This window comes from Spodoptera frugiperda, chromosome 7, assembly GCF_023101765.2.
Source record: "Spodoptera frugiperda isolate SF20-4 chromosome 7, AGI-APGP_CSIRO_Sfru_2.0, whole genome shotgun sequence".
NCBI lineage: Eukaryota > Metazoa > Arthropoda > Insecta > Lepidoptera > Noctuidae > Spodoptera > Spodoptera frugiperda.
Genome location: NC_064218.1, coordinates 1973452 through 1990206, shown reverse-complemented (window position 1 = coordinate 1990206; position 16755 = coordinate 1973452). Strand labels below are relative to the sequence as shown.

At 34.4% G+C, this 16755-nt stretch overlaps 1 protein-coding gene across 2 annotated transcripts in view; it reads right to left on the bottom strand.

Annotated features, from left to right (window-relative positions):
* LOC118265648 (hemicentin-2) overlaps positions 1–16755 on the bottom strand; it is a 307809-nt gene that overhangs the window by 269694 nt on the left and 21360 nt on the right. Inside the window, exon 2 of one of the 2 annotated variants that reach the window (XM_050695218.1) lies at positions 123–171. The exons of the other annotated variant lie outside the window; for it this stretch is intronic. The gene's annotated coding sequence lies outside the window, so the exon portion shown is untranslated. The remainder of the gene's footprint in view (positions 1–122; positions 172–16755) is intronic. 2 annotated transcript variants of the gene reach the window in all.

Genomic DNA, 16755 nt, shown 5'->3' with positions numbered 1-16755 from the left:
GGTTTAATTTATTTAGAGCTAGTGATTTTCCTTTTGGGAAGCAACCAGTTAGAATTTTATTATTAGTATTCAATTCTTGTTCAAAATACTTTTTGAATAAGAATAAAATACTGTGAACTTACTTTTGATATAATGCTCTAGTAAACGCCATATTTGTAATTCTGCTATTACCTGAAACAAAATTAAAATAAAATGTTAGTACATACTAAGAACATCGGTTTACTCACATAAATACGAGTATTCTGAGAAAACCTCTACTAGTTTCGAGTCACTCACACAGTCACAGTTTAGTTAATTTAGTAAACCTCACAATAGTAATTCTAAATAATATAAAGAATTGTAAATAATTATTCAGTCAAACTAATATTAAATAGCACTTAATACAACAGATCGATTTTAAGCTCGAAGTTATCTATTAATGCACTTCACATTGATCCTGTAGTCGCACACGGGCATAATTCAAGCCTCTCTTACTGAAAAATTTACGACGAAAAGAAAAATACTCAATTATACATCGAACTAGAGATCTCATACTCAGTAGGTGCACGACCGATCAACCAACGCAGCAGTCTTTAAAGAACTAGTTATGAAACTCTCGTTTGCAATTCCATTCGAAAATTCAAAAAAGTAATTCTCTCATAAAGTCATGAATTTGACTCGCTGACAGTCCTATTAAAATGTTAGAGCGAAACGTCCTCACTCACATTGTTTTTACGAAAATATTATATTATAAAACAAGTAAAAAAAACTAATATCAAAAGATGAAAATGTCAAGCTTTTTGTTCAGTCAGACAAAAACACGTTGTATATCAAATGAAACTGAAAATGTTTCTAGCTAATGTTTTCTAATGTCACTTTGCCTTTGACATTTGTTGACATTTTCTTTATTTAAACACCTATAATAGGAGTTTAAGGACGGGTCTATAAATTAACTCCTAACGTTTGTTTATTTTGACAGGTATGTCGATGTAGGTTTTGTAAACATGGGTGTTGAACATGTGTTTAGTGCCTAGACTGAAAAGACTGTAAACTATGAACATAGATAATGTATTTAGATATTTGAATTGATAACCGTAGTGTTAGTTTTAAAAAATACGTTGCCCTACACTAAGAATTTCTCCTGTGTCGTGGGTACTTTTGCTAACATACATGACACCAAGACCCGAAACATCAATTTGTGGATCACACAAAGAGTTACTCCTCGATAGCCGGTTGCCCAACCACCGCATCAACGATGCAGTCACAGTTAGTGTATACTATTTTCAGGTAAATACCCATATTTATCGATACCCTTGAATTGTGCTTGAGATTATGGTTGGTATGGTACTCAGTGGGTATTTTATTGATAAGATCTCTACCAATACCTCCAGACAATAACTGGTGCTAATGCTACATGGTCCCATTGATTTATAAACAAGTATTAAATAAAATATAGTAACACCAAAACCAATGCAAAAGCACCAACATTTTAGGAACCAACAAAAAAAAATACTGTTTAAATAATAATTTTGTCACACGAAAACCGACCTTGTGGCAACGGATAGTTGCTTATAAAAACATCGTTAACATAGTTACGAAATCAAAGGAAAATTTCCAAGCACGGAAAACTACTCGTAAGAATAATACAGAATGTTATGATTTTGTCAGTGATATTTTAAACTAAGTAACTACTTAAAAAACTTATTAAATTAAAACTACTGTTACGAACATCGAAAACTTTTTTGCAAAAGGAAAAAATCTTACATGAACTTCATCGCAAATGAGAGGGGTCCAATCTACGTGACTTATATTAATGTATTTATACATATATATTAGATAAAAGGTACCTAAATTAGTAGACTTAGGCGATTAAGAATAAATATAGATATTGTCTAAAGGGGTAAGCAGAGGGATACACATTACAGCACGTAATGGTACTGCACAATGTACACCCATATTTCTCCACTTATGTTATAAGTCCCATGTACTAGGGGTCGAATCTATTGCCATATACCAGCCACGATTCCTAACACCATGCACAGCAATACTTTGCCTGACCCAGGAATCGAACCCGAGATCTTGTCCGTCGCAATTTTCATCACTCGACCAACGAGGCAGTCGAGCCATGTGTCGCGGAATGCTGCTCATGAATATGAGCCTCTAGCATGGCTTGAAACTAGTCGCGTTCCTCGTCAAACAGTTACGTGAGTCAAGGATTAATTGATTTCCTTATAAACGTACTTTAATATACTACAACAGTAACGTCTTACTAATTATCTTTTTATTATTGAAAGGGCTAATGGCGTATCGACGTTACGAATATTTTATGGCATTTTTATGGGGGCCCCATTTTGTTTGCGTTGTGTTTATATGGGTAAAGTCGCTTAGGAATGTTAGAAGGTTTACTGTACTTCTGAACGATTATTTAAGTAAGCCGTGTAGAGACTGCAGAGTATAATTTATTTGTCACAACTCACTTTTCTTGCGAGTACCATAAGAATTGATTAAAGGATTTAATTTAACAGAGTTTGGGCAGCAATGTACTCTGCAAACTTGATCTGCGATTTTCCAAACAACCTACTGGGTGTGGAGGTTTTGAGTATAGTAGAGCCATGTGAGGCATGGCACAAATGGGCCAACTCGACTGGAGTTATACCACAGCCTCACAGACAACCGACGTGAAACAACGCTTGCGTTGTGTTTCGTGGTGTGAGTGAGGTTACCCGGAGGCCCAATTCCACCCTTCCCAATCTTCCCATTTCCCGATTCCCCAACGGCCCCAACGCCTACGCCTCTGATGTTTCGAGTATTCATGGGCGGCGACAATTGCTTACCAGGTGATCCATCAGTTCGTTTACCGACTCATAATATAAAAAAAGTAATGGGAATTTCTCTCGTGTAAAAAAAGCCCAGATCTGTGGATTGAAACGGACTGTTGATGATTGTATTAATAATTAATTATAATACATAATAAACGTTCGATTAATTCTTAGTTTTCTTAGATTTAGATTATTAGTTTATTTAGTATTCTTAGAGTTCCAAGTCATATAGGCATTGCCAAATAAAGTCTCTTTAGCGTGTTTGTCACAATACATACGGTACACTATACATGTCATTTGGGGATCACACCGTATCGTATGTCAGATTAGTTCAATGTCCAACATTATTTCTAAAAACTGTATTCTACTTTAAAAAACATACCAAAATACACCGTTTAGGTGTTAATATTATTCTAAATAGACCTTCTGCGCCTTGGCACGTAGTTTCACGGCGATTACGTCACGTTAAGGTTAACGCGGACGGTAATATGCGCCATAAAGTTGTAATGTAAATGTTACTGGCGACAAACATGATACGCGGTTTCGGGAAATCATTCACACTTTTACTTGATTTTTATGTACCAACTCGAGGTAATATGGGCACGGAGTTTAGGTGGCATGTTTTGGAATATATTTACTTGTTACATACCTACTTATTATACCTTAAGTATTTACTTTTTTACATTTGATGTGTCGACGTTTGGCCGCTATCTCGCCTGATGGTAAGCTGTTGTTAACATAATAATATTTTGTATTTAATTAATATAAATTGTTTTACAACTGCTTTATAAATTACGTGGTCGCAAGTGAGACTACATACCTATTTAAGTTTCGACCCTGAGCAGACCAGTTTTGAAAATTGTAAGCAATAGCTCGGAGTTTAGAATTGCATTTTTTTTTTCAATTTCTGCCATATTTTGTTTTCACTGTCATCTCTTTAGTGTCACAAAGAAGACGAAGAAAAACCGATTGACGTAAGAAAATTCGTATAAAAAGAATCATCAAAAACAGTTAAAGCGTTTGATCTCTAGAGTGAACAAAAATCAACGGTTTACTCTCTTTACTCTCGTAAAAATATTTAGAGAAAAGACGTGAGTAAACCATTGTTTTAGTTAAGTATTTGTCACGATAGTTATATTAAAAATATATTTAGATTGCCTCAAAAGAACATCTAAATAAGTTTCATATAAGTATACAAGTATGGGGAAAATCATCCAATCACTTCTCCTGCCTTGGGCGAGGTGAGAGGCAGTGTCAGACTCTTACTGACAAAAAAACACCCCGTTCCTACTCCTGCTTTTCTAGCCGGAGCCCCGGTAAACCCGCTAGGTAGTCCGTAGCTCCGGAAGTGTAAATACTATAGAGTACTATTTTTGTATTAGCAGTCAAATAAAAAATATTTCAGCAAACCTCTATTAATATTTGGGTCCAGTCAACTATTATTACGTAAGTACAACCACGGGCGAAACCTAGTTAACTATAAACTCATCGTTAAATGCTCGATATAGCCAAACCACGACACTGACCATCACCTCTCTAAAGCTACGTCAGAGTGAGACGGAATATTTGAAACCTAAAGCGAGTGACAGAGATGACTATAGCTTTTGTAGTCCACCTTAGGCGGTGTACACACTTGCAACAATAATTTCATGAATTTAATTGAATAAACTCTGTGATGCTAAACGTTCTATTAATTCACTTAATAAAATGAAACAAGCTGTGTAGTCTGCATCAATACCTTCGTTTTTACAAAAACAATGAAATAAAGAGTGTGAAATTTCATTAATCGATGAGTTTACACAATTTTTCTATTTCTGCAGCTCATTTATGAGAAATAAATATGATACACTCATGGGCACTATTACCATCTCACATCTTTTGTTGTACAAAAAAACATACGACCTCCCAAAAATAAGTAGAGTCCGAAATAAGTATTTGACTAAAGAAGACTAAGAAATTTTACTCATTAAACATATGTTTTTTAAGTGTGGTCCAAACTTCGGCACAAATGTACCGACTCGACCAAACCGCGTAAAAAAACATCAATCCTAATCAACAATAACGCCTCTGATGTTAAAGACCAGATTACAAGTTAGTAAACATCCGAAACAAGCGATTGTACCATCAGGTAATCCGTCTGCTCGTTTACTGGCTTGTGGTATAAAATATAGATACCTAAATATAATTAATATAGGTTTTGTGGGGCTTAGTATATTGTAATGTAATTTATATGGAAAAGGAATAAATAATAATAAAACGTAGTATTTCTCAACACCAACGACGGTGTGTAGATAGCCTTAGTGGGGAATGCGTTCGGATATCGTCGCGTGCATTTTCGCACGTTGAACGAATAATTAGATTGATAACCACAACGTTGCGGGCTGTGGAACAAGTATTGCCGGCTTTTTGTATAATTATTTACCTTTGCTGGCATCCACTAAAACGTTTGTTTCATTTAATTTATTGGTTCAAAACCATTTTACCCGTCCCATCGTGGTGAATTCATTTCGTTGGTATAATTTGTTTTTGAGTTTAATTTAACTTGGTGGATAGTAGTGGCTATTCTGGGAGTTGAAGGCGTTTGAGTTCTATTTTTGGGTTTAGGTCAAGTAATATTACTTGTAAGCTAAGTTTTAGTCAGTTTTAAACTTTAAATATACATAGATTAAGGAACCCAACCACAAAAATCAGAAGAACTTTTCTTCTTCACTTCATAGTCTAAAACAAAATCTTTCTCTGTCCCTATTTCCCTTTGTATGCTTAAACATTTAAAGCCCATAATAATTACCCTCTATTGAGCTACTGCTTTGAGCAGAATAAAACTGTAAAGATTTTTTTCTACGTATTTTTCCAGGATAAAAAGACGATTTTATGTCCAGGATAATAAGTTAATTATACCAAATTTCATGAAATCAAACCGTTAGTTTTCATGATGCCTAACATTATAGACAGACAGACAAAAAAATTATAATCACATATTTGGGTTTGGTATCGATCCAGTAACACCAATATTTACCAATGAATAGAATGACCCTTCTACAGATTTATTATAGCCCGCGACTTCGTTAGGTGGAATGTGTTCGGTAAATTTTTAGTCGCATAGTTCCCGATTTCGCGGGATCTCTTCAAAAATAATGTGGAAGATATTCTAGGGAACTCCTCAAAAATCAACATAATGAGCTCTGTGTTTGAATTTAAGTGCATTCACTTAGGGCATTGAAAAAATTGTTTAAAAACGGACTAAACTTATTATAATCTTTCCGAACTTAAGATGAATCCTAACTAAAACTAAAGAATTAAAGAAAGCTACGATTTAATTTATGACAATTAAAAAAGAAATTATATTACAACCTATCCTCTATGCTATAATGCCAAACCATTTAAACGTAAATAATGGACTTATCTAATTAATTTATTTATAGACTTACAATTTTATTAAACAAACTAACTACAGTAACTACTAGTAATCGATATCAAACTAAACCTACGTTAAATAATTTAAGGAAAACCCAACAAATAAACTTTTTAATAGACAAATACAACGAAACCAATTTAGAATATACGAAACAGCAGGCCACTGCAGACAAATAATCATACGACTTATAGTACACTATTTCCACAACAGTACCGAAGCGCTCGGCCGATACAACAAATACTAATAATAAAAACGATAGAAAACAAATCAAAACTACCCTATGTCCTTTCTAAGGTTCAAACTATATCTGTACCAAATTTCAACCAAATCCGTCAAATAGTTGCGGAGATTAATGGTATAAGCATAGAATTTCGACGTGATTCTTTAATTTGATAACTTTTTTATTTATGAACCGATTGAATGAAACAAACACTAAATGTAAATTTAAGCACAATATATTCGGCCGCATCCAACTATTTCTGAGATTATCGAACAGACAAACAGACAAACAGACAAACAGCAAACAGACAAAAAAAAAGTTAATTACATTTTTGGGTTCGTGTCGACTAACAATAACCCCTGCTATTTTTTTTATTTATATATTCAATGTACAGACAGCACTTTTCTACGATTTTAATATGTGCTAGATGTATGTAATTTAAATTTACAATTAAAACATGATATCCAATAAAAAAAAGAATAAAACAGTACTAGCTTAATGGCATAACGAAAATATGGATCTAAATTATTTTCACGAGAGAGCACGGCACGGAGAAAGCGTAGGGCTGCCTGAGGCAACGTATTAAAAAGAGGACAAATCAAAGGTACTCGCAGCCAGCGAGCATGAACAGATTGATGAATGATCAAAGAAATAAAAAGGCGCGCCGGCGTTATAATATAAGGCTGATGTGCCTTACGTGAGGTTTACCTATGCAGATAAAAGTGATAGCTCATTTTTAAATATTATAGCCTATGTGAGATAAAACTGATTATTAAAAACAGAGGAAAGAGAACTAGGGGATTTACTCTTGAAACCAATCTCAATATCAATGAAATTTTAATCCAATAAAATCTCAGTAATTATTCAATGTGAAAACTATAAAAATCGACCAATAAGATGTAGAATGTGAAACTAAATACCATTCAATAAAAATAACGGCTTACTCGCGTAAGTCAGAGAAAAGCTCTACCAGTTTTGAGTCATGGAGCGACTCTACCTCATGTTTTTTGAGACAGAGCTCCGACAAACCCGTTGGGTAGTCCGCAGCTCTGGATCACGCATCAGACCACCACAGGTGGGACCCACCCATCTGTGGTAGTCTTATGGCTTTTTAAGACGCGCGCGGAACGCGACGCGCAATCCGCACGGGTCTGGTTCTGATCAGGCGGCGACCAGTTATACCTCTTAGACCTCGCTAAGATTTCATCAGGTATGTACGTAAACATGTACATAGGTATACATAGATAAAACAAACTTAATATGTTCTACAACAAAATAAGCGTCTATAACACAAAACTGATAACAAAAACTCTAAATATTAAAACTGAAATTGAACAAAAATATTGGCTTACACAAAATCTAATTAATTTAGTTTTAGGGCTAAAATATATAAAGTAATATTATTATATCTAATTTGAATATTATCAATAGGTGCTCCAGCCGTTTGATTAGGGGAGAATACCTACATTTATACTAAAATAACATGTATCTACGTAGAAATTACTTAATTAAACTCAATTATCCTTAATGAGTTCGTCTACGTAACTTTATAATTGATAATCAATAAGAAAATATAATAAATAAGGCTTTACTTTAATAATTTTCTATCTAAAATATACTATTTTTGTATAGGTATCTCAATTTTCAATACGCTGTTGATAAGAGGAAAATTGGTTATATTTCGGTGAATACGATGATTAGCTAAATTAATATTAATTAGTTCAAAAATTAACTTAACGTCGCGTCTTTTATTTTTCCCATAAAAATAAAATCCCATAATTTCCATTCTAGTTTGTATTATGTCATAAAAAATGAGAAAAAACTAATTTAAATATATCATTTAGAGGTTAGAGGAATGGGACCGTTACCCTTAGTACCGTATGAGTTTGCTTTACGTTTAAAGTAATCCAAACGAGAGCGTGTTCAACACTCTAATTGGTTGGTTTATTCAATATGTCAATAAGACTGCCGAATGCGCTCTCGTTTCGATTAACTCACACTAAGGGCACAGAACGACATCGACGTTCGGCGACGAAATTTCACGCAGTACACAATATACATGAAGAAAGTATTCAAATAGCATTTATAAATAGTACATAAATCTCTTTTTCTCTTTCTCACTTTGACAATACTAGGATTTTCTCTTGTATCGTGGGTGTATTTACAAACATATAATTTCACATACACATGACACCCAAACTCGAAGCAACAATTTGTGGATCTGTCAAATAGTTGCTCCGTGTATGAATCGAAACCGTTACACGTTACGCGGCAGCCGTTTGCCCAGCCGCCGCGCCAACCGTGCAGTCAAAAAATAAAAATATGCAAGCACTATTTCAATTTCATTGAAGTACCATCTATTAAAATTTATGTCACTATAAATAAAATTTATCATAATATTTTACATTAAAAAGTGACTTACGACTTACATATTTTCTATCATACGTGACTTGAAACACCACTTATGCATCAACTGACTATCGGCTTAAGTGAATTTTTGTGTTAATGTAATGTAAACTAATATTTATTGGGGTATTAAAGTTTATTTTAAAAAACATTTTGTAGCTACTAAAATGTTTAGTTTAGGGTTAGACATAGCACCATTTTGTTAAACGTGTCTGTCATTACTTAAAAGTTTTGTAAAGTAATGTGATATTATAATTATCTGGTATTTATTAAAGGGTATTGCAATAGAACTTAGTCACGTTGACATTTTGTTATCAATGAAATCTAAACGAATAAATAAAATTGAAGTGTCTGTTTGTAATATTGAAATAAACGCTTTTTACTACACGCGTATGAATATACATACGATACATATACCAAAACACATTTTTTACTATTTTTGTCTGTGTGTTCCGACTAATGTCTGAAATTGCTGAACCAATTTTACTGGTAGCTGATATACTTAGAAGTAACTTAGGCTATTTTTATTTTATTTATGAACATATTCTAGTTACTTAAATGTTAAGACATATCACCATTTTGTTTATTTATTTAGAAAATCAACAATTTACAAATAATTTATAATAGGTTATGTGAATTACACGTGAGTTAAACGTGTTTTCACCAGTGCTAAGCATCAATGAATATGACTGGTGGAAACCAAACGCATCCACCAACATAGCACTGCACATCTTTGGTGGAAAAGCACACTACCTCACATCACTAACATAAACAAAGTCACACACACCAGACAACTTCATTTGAAATTGTAATAGGAACAAAAAGGCTGCACACAGGCTTCGAACATGGTTCCTTATGAAAAAGGGTCAAGTCCGAGTACCATAACCTGTTCGCTATCTCGACGATCCGTGTGAATATATTTGTATGTTACAGGATAAAATACTTTGTGTGTGACGTCATCACATTTATATTGTAAATGTGAAACTTTGTCGACCAACGAGGCAGTCGTCGTGGTTTGATTCCCGGGTTGGGCAAAATATTACAGGGCTTTTTTTTAGGTATTTCGAAAATTTCTCAGTAGTAGCACGGAGTCTGGAATTGTGTCCAGTATATGGCAATAGGCTCACCCCTATTACATGGGACTTATAACACAAATGGTGAAAAGTGGGTGAACATTTTATAGCGGCATTACGTGCCGTAATGTGCACCTCTGCCTACCCCTTCGGGGATAAAAGGCGTGACGTTTTGTGTGTGTGTATGTGAAAGTGATTGTTTGTGTGTTTGGATATTTGTCTGTCAATCACGCTGAAACTACTGATTGGATTTTGATGAAATTTGGTATACAGACAGGGTATGAACTGACTTGAGTGATAGGATAATTTAGCCCTATACTCTTAGGTATTCATGCCTCTGGGATGCGCTGGACTGAACTACTGTAGATCCTGGTTTATAGGAGTTGCAACGGTTTCAGGAGTTTGTGGCGGGCTTGTTTAAAAAAAAACATTACTTGCAAAGTGTGCAGATGCCTTAGAAGAGGCCCATAATCCAGTAGTAGACTGTCAGAGTCTACTGTGTTCTTACAGGTTAAATAAAAAAGATTTTCATCCAAAGAGTTGCAATGCAAGTAAACTCTTGGGGACTTTTTAATTCATTTACAATTTCATTCGTTATCTGTATCGCAATAAATTCTGTGGCCTTTACTTTAAGTAAAATGGCTGAACATAATTATATTCCATTTAAAATATTGGATACTTTTCTTATATTGTTTGTGCGATGTTAACAAGAAGCATTAGAAGCATTAAAGTATTTTGTAAGTTAAAGTTAAAATAAATAATTAATCCGTTCTTAATCCGTTCATAATCCAAGAGTGCTCGACTAGTTTCAAGTTAAGCTTGGGGTTCATAATTGTTAATAGCATACCCAACGGCCGACTAAGTACAGCCAACTTTTGATTGTTTGCCCCAAATATACGAAACAGATTAGATACGGTACCCTCCAATAGTCCCATAGTTAATTGACGGTTATGAACATTTTACTAATCTTACTAATATTATAAATACAAAAGTTTGTGAGTTTGTATGTATGTTTGTTACTCAATCACGCTAAAACAACTGAAAGCATCAAGATGAAATTCCAAATTTTATCTTGCTCATTCTATTTTATATTGACAACATTTTTATCCCACACAAACGTGGGCGAAACCGCTGGAAGAAAAGCTAGTTTATGACAATTATCTCACGATTTTTTAACTCCAATATCTACAAACTGCCGCACTCAGAGACATTTAATGATCACTTAAACTATTCCTTAGTAACTATTATGTATCGAAAACGATTGCTAAGGACTTGGTTAAGTAACCATTAAACGACTCTGACTACGGCGGTAAGACCTAAGTTAACACACAATTAGTAATACCCGTGGTTTTTCCACGATAAAAGATATCAGAGTAATTAGCGAACCGCATCGCACATGGAAACAGATACGAGCATTGTCCAGCACGCGACCTCACAGCACAACTTTTTAATTCAATTATAATGTTCACGGTTATTTGTGACCTAACAAATTGCATTTGTTGCCGCCGCCGCCATTTTGCGAACGACGGCTTTTTTTTTACAAAGTTTATTTTAGAAATACCCACATTTTGTTGTTAGCAACACGGGTTCGTACTTTGCTGACGAATGCGTCGTATTTTTGTAGTTGAATATTTTTGTGTGTACATTTATTTTATTGATGTAGTGTTGCGCATTGTGAATGTAATTCGCAGTGTGTTGTTCGAATTTATTGTTAAAAGGTTTTTATTTAGTTTGTTGATGTTACATCACTATTTATTAATTTAGATATGCCTCAACATTAATATAATTATGACAGCGGCACTGTCTTTCTTGGCGTGTGTGGACTCCAAACGGTCACTCCATATTAAATAAATTATCAAGAAATTAAAGTAAAAAAAAAAAAAGAAATTAACAACTACTTAACAGTTCGATCGACGTGGCTGATACTTATTATAATGGTTAAAAAAATCTTCTTCTGTATCACAATTGCGTTTACACACATATACACACAAACTACACATCATATACATTATGAAAAATTATGCAGGTATAATCCATAATATATCAAGAAAAACACTTACAACAGACTATAAAAATCGGATACTCAAAAACAAGAAGTTATAATGAAACCACCTCATTATGTAACCAAAATAAAACAGTGCATGGAATAAATTAAAATTAATTAATCACTACTTAATTAACGATAAGTAATAATTAATCCTTCTCCTCTTTTAATACTTGTCACGATTCCCGCTCGTTAATTTTACCACTGTATCGTTAAGTATGCGAAAATCTTTAAATTAACGATAAAATTTTGTTCAACTTATGCGTTGAATTTAATTTTTGAATGCAATTGAAATGTAATTATTGCTTCTGTGATTATTTAAAATATTTATTCTGACATTATTGTTTCCGAAAGTCAAAGACTAGTTATTAGTTTTACATTGTTTTCATTGCCTCGTTGGTCGAGTGGTCACCACTGTGTCTGCTAAGATATCTTAGGTTTGATTTCCTGATCGGGCAAAGCATTGTAGGGCCTTTTTCGGACTTACGAAAATTTGTTAACAGTAGCACGAAGTCTAAAATTTACCACTTCGGGCATAAAAAGCGTGACGATACTCATTTTTTTTTCATATTTACTGTTGTTGCCTGCACCCTTGTGATCAAAGGAAAAAAAATAGCCTGAATATCACTCTCCAGCCCTCCTAACAATCTCCAAGCACAGAAATTCTACCATGAGAGCGCTGTTTGCCACGTTGCAATATGGAAGGAAGACACGCTAATACAACTAAAAGCAGACTTGCTCACTTCCATAATATTACTCAGAATCTCCGCTAAAACTCCAAATTCTAAGCAACACTGCAAAAGAAACAAAAACAGAACGTGTTTAAATAAAACAGCCTGGACCCTTAACTCACTACCGCCATCTTTTATAAAATCCCAGCATTACAAAACACACAAAACACGCCGTCCATACAAACTCCACTTTTCAATTCCCCACATGTTTCTCTTTAACTTTTTGAAGCACCTTTCCACATAAAGAACACCTCTGAAAAGGCAGCAGCCCTAAAAATCGGTACAACACAAGCGCGATATCCTAATTTATTTGGCAGACAACTTGTAAATGGTGGAACAAAACCTTTGAACCTGTCCCTAGGCTAAATAATGATCCTTGTCAATTCGACGACTCTGACACATTTAGCAAGAGTCTGACCTAGATCTAAGTGTTCTGGTCAGGTTTGTTTACCTGTGTCATTGTGGAAATGGCTGCGTCATTCACGTTATTTGATGGCTAACAAGTGGGCTGTTTACCTTGAGGTCGGTTGCCCGTAGACATTTGTTACCACCCCAGTTCATTGTTGCAATTGTGTCGACGTCTTAGTGGTCGCACGACAAAGCGTAATTAAGTTTCGGACTGTTAATATACAATTTGTGTTGATGTATTGAATGTAATTGTTTTGGTGTTGTAAAGTATTTTAAAATGTTTGGTGTTATTGATACGGTAGTTTCCAACTAGGTTGACGCGGAAGCTAGGCAACTGGCTGCCGTGTATCGGGTAACGGGTGTTATTCTCGCAAGGAACAACTCTTTGTGTAATCCACAAATTGTTGCTTCGGGTCTGGATGTCATGTATGTGAAATTACATGTTTGTAAATGCACCCACGAGCCAGGAGAAAATCATAGCGTGGGCCAACGTTGTTTTAAAAGAAAAAATAAATAAGTAAAAAATGACACCTTTTAGTTTGAGATTGATTATTATAGTTTATTATTAATACAATCATTTTAACTAGTATCACAATAAACAATATTAAAATCTTTTAATGTCAAAATATAAGTCATGCCTTCTATTCAGATAATCCGTGACGACCCTCCTACCTCCTCATATGACAACCGGGACCCTCAGCTTTACATACTCCGTAATACACTGGGGTGTACCGCTATTCAGCCTTTGATTAACAAAAAGGGGTAAGCAGAGGTACTTGCAAAACACTATACTGGTAGCAGATGGCTGTTTCCAAATGAAGGATATAATTGTAAACTCCATGCAAGAATTAAGAAAGGCTTGGTTAAACGAGATCAGGGCGCTTATTCTTTAAACTAATCTCAATGTCAATGCAATTTTAAACCAAAAAAATCTTGATTATTATTCAATATTCAAACTAACTTCACAACCAAAATCTTAGCTGTTGAAGATAAAAAAAGAAAAATGCGTTTAACTTCAAAAACCAAAAACTAAAAACAAACAAAAGTTATGCATGTTTGAGCATGTCTTTCAATGCTCAAACAGTTAGCATTGCAAGACATGCTTAAACATGACGCAGTTTTAATTGATTGACGATAACAGCTAAGATTGGGGTTGTACTTATCAGTGATAAAAAAGCGTAACGTGATTCTACTTAGACACTATAAGTCACCAAAGAGCCGAAGCTACCTAAAATATCGCTCACATCAAATATTTTTGTAAATCGATATGCAAATCCAAGCAATTTATATTTCAAAGCACAAACCTAGGCAATTTCGATACTAGGCTTAGTATTTCACCTTTCATCGCTTGAAGCAAAACGTCTAGGCTGATTGCAGCGACACTTACAGATGATACGCCGTTTTAAAGTTAAAAAATGTAGCGCTGTTTTCGCTGAATTGGGGTACAGCCAAACCGAATTTGTTTAACTAAATAACACTATTTTGTTAGGCATTTTGTGAATTGGTCCACTTTAGGGCTTTTATTGTTTGTTAACCTAGATTTCGTTTTTTTTTTTATTGAGTAGTTTTAGGTGAACCGAGATTACGAGTCAGGTTGTTCAGTCTACATTTTTAATGGTTGGTGGCACAATTTTGGTTTTGTGTATAAATCTGTAAAATGACTGCCTCGTTGGTGGAGTGCTCGCAAGTGCAATTGCCGGATAAAGGTCTTGAGTTCGATTCCCGGGTAGGGCAAGGAATTACTGGGCTTTTTCGGTTTTTTGAAAATTTCTCAGTAGTAGTGAGTCTGGAATTGTACCCAGTATACAATAATAGACATAAAAGATAAAATACGAGATAAAAGACGTGACATTGCAATGTTGCATAAAAATCTAAATTCGATTTCTCGTTTAGCTTAACACTTTCATAAATTTCATTTGTTTACTTACAACCATCGGTTTCACAAAAATGCTCACTTTTTAATAATATAAATTCCACTCTATCCTTACAAAAAAAACCGACCTTATAACCAAACCCGGGACCATCTACTCAAAAACCGCACATGCAACAACAAGATCAAGAACACAGTTGTAATTAACTACAACAACAACGAAAACCTTTCGGAACCGGTAATTGCTTCGTGTTTAACTGAAAACGGGGTCAATGGGGTCTGGTCAAGGTCCAGTTAATAATTTCAGGTTCAATTTGTTTCAACATAACTTAATAACTTTTAAACTTCAAAGGGGAGGTAGAGGTGCACGTATTAAGGTTTGGCACTCACTTTTGCTAGTTAGGTTGTGAGTCTATGTTTGGATGAGTCTATTATCTTATGGTGTATACTGGACACAATTCTGAGCTCCTAGTCACTACTAAGATTAAAAAAAAAAACAATTATGCTTGAAATAATTTTGAATTATGATTTAAATTTACATGAGTGTGTGGGGCCCAGTAGGGCTAAAGCTCGATCCGAAGCTGAGGACTCCTTAACGGGTTGCCGGGGTTCCAGCTCAAAGCAGGAGTAGGAACGGGGTGGTTTTTAGTCAGTAGGATTGTCACTTTTCTCGCCTCAATCTAGACAAGAAATGTCATTGGATGAATTTCGCCTCTATCATCAATGTCATAACTATCAGACTAGATTCACCCTCTACTACAGATATCCTTTTCTACTCTTCGGTTTTGAACATTTCTCACTCATCTGTTTTAACGATATAGTCTAGTCAATGCATTTTTAAAGAACTTGACCTTTCTTTCCAAGCCTTGGTCACCATTGATGAAAATTAACAACAAAATCCTTTTAAAATCACTAATTGGTCCGCGATAAACTCAAAAACGGGGTCACAGGGATTTGGTCAAGGATCACTTAATAATTTCAGGTTAAATTTATTTAAACTCACCTTAAACTTACTAATTACAAGTGTTGGTTTAACCTGATTTTAACCCGTTAACTCTCGCCACGGTTTGTACAGCAGCCTCATCTGGAATGAATGTAATCTACGGATTTGTTGGACCGTCAAATTGGTATTTTTTTTTTCTATTTTTATTCCTGTTTTATTTTTATGCCTTACCTGTTTTTATTTGGAATATGTTCTAAAATTATTTGATAGTATTCCCATATTCCAGTACTGGATTTTATTGTCGAGGATTGTAATATACTTTTAAATTGTTTTTATAGACCCATTGATTTGACGCTGTTTTGTCGTGACATTGTTCTCACGCTTCACGTATATACAATAGGTAAATGATCAAATAAAATATCAGAAAAATAGTAAAAATACATTTTATATTTGAAAGCGTAACGATGGAGTGTTTTTTTTTCTATTGGTTTTCTTTTCGCTTTCGCTAGTTTCACTGACAGACTGACGGACAATTCAATTTTACGTTTCAAAAGTGCCTAATTTAGAATTAATTGAAATAAATGCTACGAGTTTGTTATTATTTTCCTGTGACAAAAGGAAATGAAATCCAGAATCAGAAAAACACATTTAATGCCAAATCGTAAGTCTTGCAATTACCACTTGATTTATGACAATTACAATAGCATAATGTCACATAGATTTTGCAAAACAATATAACACTTTAACCTACACCATAGCACCTACTAAATAAAGTTCAATTTTGACTACACCAGCAACAGTTTCTTTCTTTCAGTTTAAGTAAACTGTTAACATTCTTTTGGTTGAG